The sequence below is a fragment of the Notamacropus eugenii genome, chromosome 1 (assembly GCF_028372415.1).
Source record: "Notamacropus eugenii isolate mMacEug1 chromosome 1, mMacEug1.pri_v2, whole genome shotgun sequence".
Lineage (NCBI taxonomy): Eukaryota > Metazoa > Chordata > Mammalia > Diprotodontia > Macropodidae > Notamacropus > Notamacropus eugenii.
Genome location: NC_092872.1, coordinates 589,711,981 through 589,726,299, shown reverse-complemented (window position 1 = coordinate 589,726,299; position 14,319 = coordinate 589,711,981). Strand labels below are relative to the sequence as shown.

Here is a 14,319-nt window from a genome sequence, read left to right as displayed (position 1 = left end):
TGAATCTTGTACTCCTCAACCATATTTTGACTCACAGACATTCTGTAGCTGTTTCTGCTTGGACTACTGATGGTCAGGAAGTACCTTTTCTTTTCATTGGCTGCTTAGCTAGTCTTCAGAATTTTTTGAGGGGCCTGAGTCAACTTTCTCTCTCTCTCTCTCTCTCTTCTCTCTCTCTCTCTCTCTCTCTCTCTCTCTCTCTCTCTCTCTCTCTGTCTCTCTCTGTCTCTCTGTCTCTCTCTCTGTCTCTCTCTGTCTCTCTGTCTCTGTCTCTGTCTGTCTCTGTCTGTCTCTCTCTCTCTCTCTCTCTCTCTCTCTCTCTCTCTCTCTCTCTCTCTCTCTCTCTCTCCTTCTCTCTCTCTCCTTAAAATGCATTTGTGTCTAGGGTGGTGAGGTGACTCCTTCATTTATGGCATCTAGTAAGACAATAGTATAAAGAGAAGACCTATGAGGCTTTCTCCTTCCCTCCAGGCCATATGGTCCCCAAGAAATGGGACCTTTCAAGCTACTTCAAACATCATCTCCCATTCTCAATGCAGGGAGTGGAACCTTCAACTTTTTGAATTTCAAAGGCCAAGAGTTTGAGCCATAGGAATCTAGAAATCCAGGAATCCAGCTCTAGTGTTAGTCAGGCCTGATTCTGAGGAGCACTTAGAAACACAGTACTAACATTTAGAATGACCTCAGGCCCAGATACTCACAATAATGCCCCCTTTGGAGGGTGAACTTAGTGTGATCAACACTATATAGAAACTGATCTCAAGTCTTAACCTAATCACACATCCCACTCCGATATACTTGTAGACAGAGTTGGCTTAGAATGAATTATGTCCCTGAGGTGATGGAGAAAATATTTGAAATACGTTTTTACTATATCATCTTTGAAATAAACATTCTTTTGTAAAAGCTATTCATTGTTAAGTGGTTAAATATAACTGGAGTGCTGGTCACAGACTCTCTAAAATAGAGGAAACAGAGATGCTGAAAGATTGAGCTGATGGCAGAGAAAAGTGGCCTTCATGAACGATTGAAGATATGTTAGAAATTTTGGGTAGGGGGAGCATATGTGGAAATATATCCTACTTGGCTTTGAGAGAGTATGGTTAGAACATATGTGTATCAAAGATGATAATTTAAGCTCCCAGGATGATAAAATCACTAAGAAGGACAATATATACATGGAGGGGAAGAAAAGACTTTAAAGACAGATTCTTGAGCAACACCCTCATGTATGGCATAAAAAGAAGACAAATCAGCAAAGGAAATTGAAAAAGAGTGGTTAGAAAAGTAAGAGAAGCAAGAGAGTAAAGTCACTGATGGAGAAAGTATTAAGACACGATCATCATTGTGCAATGATGCAGAAAAGGCAAGGAGGATGAAGACTGTGGAGAGTCCATTGGATTTGTCAGTTAGGAAGTCACTGGCACACTAAAAGAAAGCGGTTTTATTATAATAGTGGTGTAAGTCAGATTTCGGTGTTTTAAGGACTGAGTAGATGCTAAGCAAGTAGAACAAATTAATATAGGCAACTCTTCTTGGAATAAGACAATAAATAGCTTGATAAGTAGAAAGGTCAAGGAAGTTGTGTGCATATTTATGTTTGTGATTTTATGTTTCTGTTAGGATACAGAGAATGGATATATTTGTAGGTAGGCTATAAGAAGACAGAACAGAAGATTGAAGATGAAAGAAAAGGAATTATGAAGGGGGGGTAGAATACGTCTCTGGTGTCCTAAAAGGGAATGGAATTAGGCTTTTTCTTCCTTTTCTATCAAGAAAAATGCCCTTAAAACTAGAAAACAGGGAAACAAAAAAGTAAAATAGAGCAATACTAAGAAAGTGCTTGATTCTTTAAATTGACTCAGACATTTAGTCGCAGACATACTACATTCTAGTGACATATTTTATTTCAGTAAGCATTTAAAACATACGCGCACACACAAACACACAATTATAGTTCTCATGCTGGGGGAAGAAATGGAAAGCAGTTGGGCAGAAATTAAGTTTAGAACAACATCTTACACCATACGTGAGAATAAATTTAAAAGACATGTGACCTAAATACTGAAAGTCAACACACACACATACGCACACATACATACATACACACATAATAGAAGAGAACACAATCAAGTTCCCAGCTATGGCTATTGGTTGATTTATAAAATTAACAAAGGATGGAGGAGATCATAAAAAACATAATAGATAATTTTGTTTACATGAAATTGAAAAGTTTTACAAAAGCAAAATTGAAGTACTTAGGATAAGTAGGAAAGTGGAAAACTTGGGGAAAAAAATCATCATACTGAATATCCTTTAAAGAGTATGCTAAACCAGATATGTAGATAAGAATTAATAGAAATATATAAAACAAAAAATATTCCTCAAAAGATAAATCAAAGGATATTCTCAAAAGAATTGCACATTGGGGGAGGAGTCAAGATGGCAGAGTAGAAAGAAGTACATATGCTTAGCTCTTACCCCACAGCCCATAAAATACCTGTCAAGAACTCTCAACAAATTCTAGAGCAGCAGAAGCCACAGAACAATGGAGTGGAGGAGATTTCTGTTCCGGAGAGACCTGAAAAACCTGATGGGAAAGGTCTGTCGCGCACCAGTCTTGGAGCAGAGCCCAGCCCTGCCTTGGCCATATGGTACCAAGAGAAGAAGATCCGAGCAGGCTTCAGGGATGGAATCTCCAGCAGCAGCGCAGATCCCTCAACCCACAGGCGCCAAAGGTCAGTGAGAGGGACTTTTCGGCTGGCTGAGAGGGGAATTGGGTGTCCCCATAACTCAGGCCCCCTCAGGAGGCAGCAGTAGTGGCAGCAGTGGACAGGGGCTCCCAAAGCAGGCAGTAGCCCGCATCCATTGTTGAAGGTCTCATCATAAACCCCCTGAGGGAACTGAGCCCTCCGTGGTAGCCCTGCCCCCACCTGAGCAGCTGATCTTAAACTCACACTTACCTGAACAGCTCATTTGAATCTCAGCCCCCAAGCTTGGTGGAACTGGAGGCAAGGTGGGTGTGGACAGAAAAGCCAGAAGTCAAGTAACTGGTTGGAAAAATGCTCAAAAAAGGGAAAAAAAATAAGACCATAGAAGGTTACTTTCTTGGGTAACAGGTGTCTCCCCCCATCCTTTCAGATGAGGAAGAACAAGGCATACTGTCAGAGGAAGTCAAGGCCCTTGCCTCCAAAGGGAACTTAAACTGGGCTCAGGCAATAGAAGACCTTAAAAAACAAGTTAGCAGCTTACTAAAGGAGAATCCAAAAAAAATGCTAGGAAAATAACAGCTTTAAAAAGAGGCTAACTCAATTGGAAAAAAAGGTCCAAAAAGCCAACGAGGAGAAGGAGGTTTTAAAAAGCAGAATTAGTCAAATGGAGGAGAAGGTTCAAAAGCTCACTGAACAAAATAATTTGTTGAAAGAGAGAATTGAGTTCAGGGAAATGAATGACTATGAGTTAAACCAAGAAGTTAGTAAACAAAACCAAAAATCTGAAAAAATAGAAGATAAGGTGAAACAACTCATTGGAAAAACAACTGACCTGGAAAACAGATCCAGGAGAAATAATTTAAAAATTATTGGACTACCTGAAAGCCATGATCAAAAAAAGAGCTTAGACATTATCTTCCATGAAATTACCAAGGAAAACTGCCCTGATGTTTTAGAATCAGAGGGCAAAATGGATATTGAAAGAATTCATTGGTCACCTCCTGAAAGAAACCTGAACAGAGAAACTCCTAGGAATACTATGGCCAAATTTCAAAGTTCCCATATCAAGGAGAAAATACTGCAAGCAGCTAGAAAGAAACAATTTGAGTACTGTGGAAATACAATCAGGATAACACAGAATCTGGCAGCTTCAACATTAAGGGATTGAAGGACTTGGAGTGGAATATTTCAGAAGTCAAAGGAACTGGGATTGAAACCAAGAATCACCAGCCCAGCATATCTGAATATAATACTTCAAGAGAAAAAATGGTCATTCAGTAATATAGATGACTTTCAAGAATTCATGTTGAGGAAAAGACCAGATCTGTATTTAAAAATTTGACTTCCTAAAACAAGAATCAAGAGAAGCATGAAAAGGTAAACAGAAAAGAAGAAATCATAAAAGACTCTCTAAAACTGAACTGTTTACATTACTACATGGAAAGAAAATATTTTTAACTCTTGAATCTTTTCTCAGTACTTGGGTAGTTGGAGAGATTATACATACACATACACACACACATACACATAGATAGATAGAGAGTACAGGATGTGTTATGTCAGAAGAGATGATATCCATACACACACACACACAAATAAAATAAAATAAAAATTAAAGGGTGAAGGAGGAAAATTCCGGGAAGAGAAAGGGAGTAATGGAATGAGGCAGGCTATAATGCATAAAAGAGATGAGAAAAATCTTATTCAATGGAGGAGATAAGGGAGAAGAGGAGAGGGGGAAAAATAAAGCTACTCTCCCCATGTGTGGCTGAAGGAGGGAATAACAAGCTCGCTAAATTTGATATGAAAATTTATATCACACCACAGGAAAGTAGGAGAGGAGGCAACAAGTGGAGCAAAGGGAATGTTAGAAGGGAGGGCAAATGGGAGAAGAAATGAACACTTTTGAGAAGGGACAAGGTCAATTGTAGGGGGGAAAGTAAGGGGGGATAGGGTAGGTCAGAGGGCAATATAATTAGTATTACATAACATGATTATTATGGAAGACTTTTGCAAAACAACACATATTTAGTCTATATCAAATTGCTAGCCTTCTCAGTATGGCTGGGGAGGGAGAGGGGGAGGGAGAGAAGTTGGAATTCAAAGTATTAGAAATGAATGTTGAAAATTTTTATTGCACATAACCAGGAAATAAGAACTACAGGGATACAGGCATGGAAATTCATCTTGCCCTGCAAGAAAAGAGAGAAGATGGGGATAGGAGAGGGGTGGGGTGTGATGGAGGGGAGGGTACATTGAGGGAAGGAGTAATCAGAATGCAAGGTATTAGGAAGTGGGGGGAGTGGAGTGATGGGGAGAAAAATTGGACGTTACAAAGTGAGGTAAAAGCAATTCATATTAAAACAATAGACTGAATTAATTACTGAGAATAAAACAATGACATCTTTAGTTTGGAGAAAAGAATTTCAGTCTAAATTTCCTAGAGGAAGGTAACCTCGGGTAAAATTTGGCATTAATGGAAAAGTCAAGGTTTTAATGGTAAATTTAATTTTATGATTGCCATTTAATCAGGAACTAGAACATGTATAGAAAGGCATGTAAGCCACTTAAGACTTGCCTCAAAAGATGTTCCTTAGCCAAATTCAAACTGTAATCATATTTGAAACCTGGTTATTGGAACTTGCCATTTTTAGATGCTATGGGACTATTAAGTGACTGTTCTTCTGAGTCTAATTCCAGTTACGGGTAACAAGAAAGATGATCTGAGCTTCCAATCCATGATGCCAGTAAGCTGATGAGATGCTGGTATGAACTGTATAGATGATCTCAAGGGAAGGGTGGGAGAGTGGCTGTTCAGCATGGGATGAGGTGGGATTCTCCTGACTCAATTTCTCCACTGACACCTGGCAGACTTTAAGCCTGACTGAATGCACGTGGATAATCTAATCCTGCCAGGAACTGACATGAAGTTGGGGAGATATTGTATCCCTGAAATGTCCTTACTATTGTTGGCAATTTCCTATAGTCAAAAGGTTTGTAAGCTTAATACCAGATCTATTCAATTATAAATTATTGGTACGGGAACATCTGAGGCTAAGTCTAAAATTAAGCTATTAGGCATAGAACTTTAGACCAACAACATTAAGTTAGGGTCCTTTAATTCTTAGTAATACTATGGAGACAATTAGGCCAAGAGCTTGTGAAGTTAGCAACATAAATATTATTTGTGTCTCAGTTGGTTAATGTTTAAAAAAAAAAAATTCTTTTGTGGTCCATATTGTAAATGCTGTAAAAATAAGTATCACCTGACCAAAAGTTTGAATTGCTTTATCTGTTATAAACTGTGTCAAAAAAAAGAAAAAAAAATTGCAAATTATTAACAAGCATATGAAAGAATGCTATGTCACTAATTAGACATTTCAAATCAAATCAACTGCTAAGTTTCAAAGAACACCCAAGTATTTGACAAATATGAGAAAAGATAAGAATGGTCAATATCAAAGGGAATATATAAATACAGTATTGTTAATAGGGTTGTGAATTGGTCCAACCATTCTGGAAAGAATTTTTAAATTATGCTAAGAAAATGACTAAAGTGTGTCTACTCTTTGATCTAGAGATGCCACCATCAGCCATATGCCTCAACAATGTCAATGATAAAAAGTAAGGCCCCACATACACCAAAATGTATAGAGTGGAATTTTTTTTGTAGTAAGCAAAGAATTACAGTGGGGTGAATAGATGGTCAGCAGTTAGGGAATTGCTAAATCCAATCTGGCATATGAACGTAAAGCACCTTTACCACAAAAATTTGGAGACTTAGATGATTTCAACAACATGAAGCAAGCTGAACAAAGAAAAATAATAAACGTAGTGAAAATGACATAAACAGAAGGAGCAAAAATGATCAAAACTATATCTCATGAAATTATAATGACCAAACTTATTGCCCAGAAAACATATAAAGAGATACCATCCTACCTTTGGGTAGAGATGGAGGGAAGAACTATGCTTCTGGAACTCTGTGTATAATATTGGGCTTTTTTGATATGTTGATTACTTTTGCTCAAATGTTTGGTTTCCCCTCTTTTAAAATATTTCTCATAAAGGATCAGTAGGAAATGTGTGATATAAAAACAAAATATATCGATAAAATAGCTATGTAAAAAATAATTAGAATTGTACAAAAAATGGAACGGGCTGTAGAAGTTAGTCAATTGGCATTTTAAGTGCCTACTACGTGTCAGGCACTGTGCTAAGCACTAAGATGTGTTCAGACACAAGCTACATTTGTCAAGGATGTTGTAAAAAGCACCCCTACACAGGTTAGGCAGCTGGACTTACTGACCTTTAAGGCTTCTTGAAATGTTAAGCTTTTATAATTGGGCTGACAGACACGGAAAGTCACAAAATGGACTGAGGAAAGGCATCGATGAGCTACAGCTCATCTGGCTAAAGCTCTGAATCCTCAGATGGCTAGAGTGAGCTCAAGTGCCCTAGAACCTTAATGAGGCATCCATCCCCATTCTGGAAGGCTTCACACACACACACACACACACACACACACACACACACACACACACACACACACACACACACACAGAAATCGTGAGAGGTCATGAGGCTTCACCTCTCAAACAGTGTCTAATTGAAGTCCTGCCCACACAAGGCATTTCCACTGACTGCCTGAACTTACAGGTCTGCACTTACTAATATAGTAATAATAAAACAGCTCCTTATGTTACAGCTCTGTTGTTGACTGTATGAGGTAGGGGCATGAATTGTGGAGAAAATGACAAAGGGGGTTTATTTCTGGCTTTTAAGACCCTAGCCTGTGCCAGGTGCAACCAGTTCTGGGAACAACATTGAGTGGGGGGTTATGGGGTGGTTACTTGGCAAACTCTCATGCAAGTGCCCTATGGTTTCATCGAACAGGCCTGAACACTTCCATTGAGCACAGGAGAAACGCCTTTACTCCTGACTTTTCCTGGGAATCCTATGATTAGACCCACGAGATTAAAAACACAAAAGCTTAAGTGTACCAAAGTAATTGCACATTACAAACCTTCTCAGAAAAGAAGTAAGGGAAGAATATTCATAATTATCATTTATGTCTTCCAGTTAAAGGATGAGAGAGATGTAGACAGAGAAAGAGAGACAAAGAATGGAGAAAGGAGGAAGAGAAAGAGGAGGGAGAGACAGAGAGATGGAGAAGGGAAGAGACAGACAGGAGAGAAGGGGAGAGAGAAGGGGAGGCAGAGACAGATAGATGGGGAAAGGGAGAGACAGAGAGAAGGAGGAAGAGGAGGAGGAAGAGAAAGGGAGGAAAAGGAAGATGAAAAGAAAGAAAGAGAGACAACATTTGCAAGTCATATTTCTTGAAGAGGAAAAAATAAAGCATGGTATATGTCTCAAACCTGGAAATCATTTTCTGTGATTATGTCACATTTGATGATCTTCAATTTTTCCACCTGAATATTATGCTTTGGCTAGTCAAATGATACATTTTTGTAACAGCATAATAGGATTATTATGAACATATCCATATTCTAATTCAGGATATGAATATTTTAAGGTTAGAGGGTTTTTTGTTTGTTTTTAATTTTAAATACACATTTGAAGCTATACCTTGGACAAGTAAAACTGCTGAGAACATAGGTATACAGAAACATTTTCTGACATACAACCACGTGGGGTAACATGAAAGCACAGGGTACCCCCAAGAGCTGTATCAGCTTCTTTGGAATTCAGGAATGTGTGTGAATCAGAGAATGACAGAACTTCCTTGTATGTTTTCCTCCACAATTTTACAATGTAAATCACCATGTAGAGCATAAAATATCCCCTGCATAATATCAGCTGTAGTTTAAGACCTGTTTTTACAGAATCCCAGAGAAACTGAGGCTCTTCATGCAGTGGCATACGGCTGGCCACATACTGGTTTTTTAGTAATACATAATGTGATTCTGAAATAAAAGTGACAAACAATTTTTTAACACTGCATATGTTCAAAGCTCTCTGCCAAGCAGGGGGAGGAAGAAAAAAAAAAAACCTGCTTTGGCACAGAAAGAAAAAGTGCAAGCGTTCCTTTGTGACCCATAATGAGAAAACAAGTGGAGATGTCTCTGACCTTGTCAAATTAGCACCAAAAGAGGCATTCAGAACTCCTCCAGAGACTCAATGGACATTTCTGCACTGAATGCCTGGAGGATAATTTCCTACAGGATGGGACCTGATTCTTTTTTCTCTACTAGAGAATTCTATTCAGTTCTCTCAGAATACATTATGATTTTTGGAGGGGGGAAAGGGGGTGCACCATGGTGGTGGGTGTGGAGAAGTATAGAGGGAGTAGCTGGCTACTTGGGTGGGTTGCCGCAAATTAATCCAGTTTTCCTTAACTACTCACAGTTTGCTTAGAGGGATGTTTGTTTCTACTGTCACTCTCTCTTTACTAATTTTGAAACCAGGTTCGTCTTCTGACTGCAAATCACCAGACCTTAGGGTGATGAGGTAATGACAACATGCTAAGACACAAAAAATCAATTCCAAATTAGTCTGAGTGTTTTTGTATGGTCGTTTCAGTTGTGTCTGACTCTTCATCACCCCATTTTCAGATTTTCTTGGCAAAGATACTGGAGTGATTTATCATTTTCTTCTCCAGCTCAATATACAGATGAGGAAACTGAGACAAATAGGGTTAAGCTACTTGCACAGAGGCACCCAGCTAGTGTCTGATGGCAGATTTGAACTCAGGCAGATGCGTCTTTATCCACTGTGCCACCTACCTGCCCTAGCTTGAGGCAGGGTTTCTCATCTGCAGCAAAGCTGTGGGTGCCATGTCTCAGCACTTTAGCTGGTTAATAGGGAGGATGCAGTATGCAAAATGAGAACTCAATATGGCATAAGTGGGAGTGATATTTTCTGTTCCTTCCAGCCGGTACGACTTTGGGCAGGTCATTTGACCTTGGCTAGCTTTAATTTCTTCATCGGTAGAATAAAGGGGCTTGATTAGATGGTTTCTGAGGTCCTTCCCGACTCTGATTCTAGGATCCCATTACAGTATTTATGCCACCCTTTTGGAATTAATACATTATTAGTAATTTGGCAGTTTGTTTTAAAAAGAGGATCAGACTGCTACAAGAGAACAATAATGAACTCAGTCTGAGAAAACTTTCCTTCTCCTCTTAAATATCCAGGCTTTGTTTTTAATGCACTGGGACTGTGCCCAAGTGACCTGCACGAGACTCGACCCATTCAATAAATCTGTCTAGTCTTGTGCTTACTCATTGCCTTCCAAGATGAATGAAAAGCTGCCCCATTGAAATTCTGCCCCCCTGGGGCACAATAGGGTCTGAAGATGGGATTTTGAATCCCCTATAGAGTGCTTGAATGGGCAATGATGCTGGGAAATACCACTGCCAACACTCGGCCAGATGCAGCTGGGTCCCCGCCTCAGGTGTGTGTGTCTGGGCCTCCAATTTGTATAGCTTTGTTGTCCAGCTGCTTTAATTAGCAACCTTCAAAGTGTTGGACAAATCTGAATTATTGAACACTATTCTCCCCACTGCAGGAGGGGGAAAGTGCTCTTGTAAATCATTCTGCAGATTTACAAAGGAGTGGCACTGTCTCCAGAATTTGGGCAGTGGGGCAAGCTCAAGAAAATAGACTCTACATTGTAGATTTAGGACTAATTAGAAGGGCAAAATTAAACACATATACACAAACACAAAGAGCTGGCTAGGTGGCGCAGTGGATAGAGTGCTGGGCCTACAGTCAAGAAGACTTATCTTCCTGAGTACAAATCCAGCATCAGACATTTCTTAGCTATGCGATCCTGGGCAAGTCACTTCCCCCTGTTTGCCTCAGTTTCCTCATCTGTAAAATAAAATGGCAAACCACTTCACTATCTCTGCCAAGAAAACCCCCAAATGGGGTCAAGAATCAGAAATAACTGAACAACAGGTATGCAAATCCTCAAAAACGGCAAATAACAAAATTCCCAACATGTTTTATATAAAGCAACATTGTGATATGGGTAATAGCACAATTATCCCCATTTTACAGACAAAGAAACTGAGGCACAGAGAGGTTTGAGTGTCTTCTCCAGGGCCATACAGCTGTCAAGTGTCACAGATAGACCTATAACTCAGGACTTTCAAACGTAAAAGTCATCTGTACCAAGATGACTTTTAGCTAAGCCCAAAATCACTATTTCATGTTTAACTTTAAAAAGTTTGCCAAAAATTCCCTGAATTTCTATTTCAATATCAGATTTGGTAAAATTATATCACCTGACCAAGTGAGGTATAGGTTCTAGCTTTATATCTTGCATTATATGGAAATCACAACTCCTACAGCACGTTTTAAAATACTGAATGAGAAAAAGTGGGGTCTCACAGCCTTCCATAAAGCAGGCTGGGAAAGATAGCATGAAATCGGGCCCTAGTAGAGAGTGGAGATACAGGAGTCTCCTTCCACTCACTTCTGGAGGAAAAACACATTCTATGACATTAACCTCAGAGGCCAACAGGCAAATGCCAAATTGTTCTCTGGGGTAGTCCAGTCCTCAATGTACTAGAAAAACGTTGCTTAGGCAGACTTCCAGATTTAAAGGGGTATCTCATAAGAGAAGAATGGTGGTGGAGAGGGACATAATTCTACAAGGAAAGGTATTTTTAGATGCCATAGAAAATGAAGAATGCATGAAATAGCTTGATGATGATTTAAACTGGCTACACTAACTTCATGGCAGATGGGGAGATTTGCTGCTCATTCCTCACTTCCACATCTGCACCTTTCTCTAACCACTTACCTCTACAACAAAGTCACTCCTTGTGAAAAGTGAAACCACTAGAAGCAATTCTGTACATGGCAGATTTTGATTGTGGTCCTGACTACACTTTTATCATTGTTAGGAGGATTCAGCGGTCCTGTTGCTGTCTGGTTGACAACACACCATCTAAAGGTAGCTGAATATAACTGGGTGAATTTATAGGTGCTTCTCTATATTTTTCAAAAACATTTCAGTTTAGTATGAAACTTTCATTGCTGGGGGCAGAATCTGTAAATGTTGAAGGCTTTGCTTCTGTTCTATGATGTGTCAAGTTTTAGCCCAAATGCAGCAACACTGCCTGGGACACAAGGATTGAGTAGGGCCTGCTTCTATGCTGGTCATTCATGGTGTTTGTTAAAAAGCCAGAGGCGCAGACTCAAGCTGTGCTTAACCTATAAAGATACCCTACAGGACAACACTAGTGCCTAGCTATTGGCAGAGACCTTATGTAGTCTTGAAGAATCAAAGAAGCCCTACTCTGTGACAACTAAATAAATCAGCCAACCTTCATGCCAGCTTGTTAAAGACAAATTAAGGGATGATAGGGAAAGACAACCTGAAACACTGCCTGTGGAAAACAGCAACACCTGCTAATGGAGGGTGGGGGTAGGGGGGAAGTAGAGAACAAACCAAGAATATCCTTAAAGTGCTTCTGGGGAATCTGGAAGCAAAGTAGGGCTGGGCTGAGGAAGGGTATACTTGGCACGTAACCACTGAGACGAAAAGAGATCCATCTGGTAGCCTACAATTTTAATTAATTATTTTTGCCAATTAGGTGCAAAGCTCACTTATTTCCCTTGATGCTAAAATATTTGACGTCTCTGCCTCAATTTCTCCATCTATAAAATGAAGGAGCTGAATTCAGCCTCAAAGGTCCCTTCCAATTCTAAATCTAGGTTCTTGTGATGCTACCAGTACTTACTAAATTTCAGTATCTTGACTCAAAGCTCAGTCAACTGACCCTAGTTACAATTCTTTATTTCGCATACAATTAGTAATACCTTACATGAAAATAGATAATTATGTTTATTATACATTTTATTATTTCCTTATAACAGTCTAGTGAGGTAGGCAAGTAATGCCAATATTGATGCCATCTTAGAGAGAAATTAAAGAGGTTAAGAGACTTATCCAAGTTCATATAGCTAATAAGCACTGAACAGAGTCTGCTTCCAATGAATCCAATGCTCTTTTCACCAGTCCAACTTGCCTAATTAGCCTTGTCAAGTGAAACCTTTATTAATTAAACCAAAAAAATGAAATTAAGTATCATTCCACAAAGATCTAGAACTCAAAATGTATTTTATTTGGTGACATGTCAAGTGGAAATATCCATATGACAATAATTTCAACAACCTTAAGTTAAACGAGACCAAGACATGAATACCAAATATCTGCTCTGACTATGGGAAGTGACCAGTGAAGGAAGAACTTACATTGTATTTATTCATCCCTTTAACCATGAAAATGATTTCTTAGAACTACTACACATGCATTTGAAAACTACAGTAGGATGCAAAAGTGAAAATTATGAGAATTTTCACATACACTTTCTTTTCTTACACTAATACAATGCATGAAACAGGCTTCTTCTTAAAACATTTCACATTGATTGTTTTTTAAGTGTTTGTGGTGGCAGAGTTGGAGCACAGAATAAAAAGAGAAATGAAGACATTTCTTCAAAAAATCTATTTTTGTGTCCTTGATCTATAAACATACCACTTACGATCAATTCATTGGGAAAACACTACGGAGTCCATAAAAGCAATGTTTATTTGAGTAATGTCTGCTTTGTAAAACAAATAACAAAGACAATGAGGACAGAAAGGAAATTGCAAAGGGACTATCCTGGGAATTTCTATTAATACTGATTTTGTAAATGTCGCATAAGAGCAAAAAAAATCTACTGGGGAATTATTAATTTGGGTTGTAAATATTAGCAAAGGAATATCAAAGAATCTGTAATTTTCTCAGGAAAGAGAATTAACAGTGTAGGAATTCTATTCACCAAAGTAGATCTACAATTTTCTAAGACTTAATACATAAATCTAGGAAATTACCTGAAGCATATAAAGTTGAGTGGTTTGTCCAAGGTCATATAGCTAGGAAGCATCCCTGGCAAGATTTGAACTGAGTTTTTCCCAACTTCCTGACACTAGTTGGCTACTTTTCCCCCCTTCCTGTAGCATCCAGATGAATGATGTATTTGAGCTGATCACTTAATTTTCCCCTCATGAGCCCCAGAAGATTATTTAATGTCTGTTCTAGGTTAGGAGTTCCATCCATGCCCATAGAAACAAAATGTAACTAAGTGGGCCCCCAGGGAACTGAACTCATGACCTTGGTCTTCTCAGCACTATAATTTAACAAGTGAGTTAACTAGGGCATCTATAACAGCTAGACTTAATACATTTATTTATTTATTTAAGGGGGTAAAAGCTATTAAAATACCAATTAGAACTCAAATTCAAGTTGTCAGTTTTGCCCCTTAAAAAGGAATGGGGAAAGTAACTAGGAAAGCACAGCCAGATGGTACTTCCTTCTGTCTGAAATTTCTGATGTTCTTACCTGTTTTAGAGATACTGAAATTGTGGCAATTAACAGATCACAGCACCGATGCCCCTTTAAACAAAGTAAAGCACCCAGGAATGTTCCATCTCAAGACAGCATCGGAGGCCTAACTAGCCAATAAGGCATTTCCATAAAATACATCTATAGACTAAGAAAACTATCCACAGTCCCAAATAACCAAGGATACAATCCTTTCATTAGGATAACAGCATAAACCTAATCGGCTTATACAGAGGTCTAGGA

At 38.9% G+C, this 14,319-nt stretch overlaps 1 protein-coding gene across 1 annotated transcript in view; it reads right to left on the bottom strand.

Annotated features, from left to right (window-relative positions):
• MACROD2 (mono-ADP ribosylhydrolase 2) overlaps nucleotides 1-14,319 on the bottom strand; it is a 2,147,078-nt gene that overhangs the window by 639,250 nt on the left and 1,493,509 nt on the right. The window lies entirely within an intron of this gene.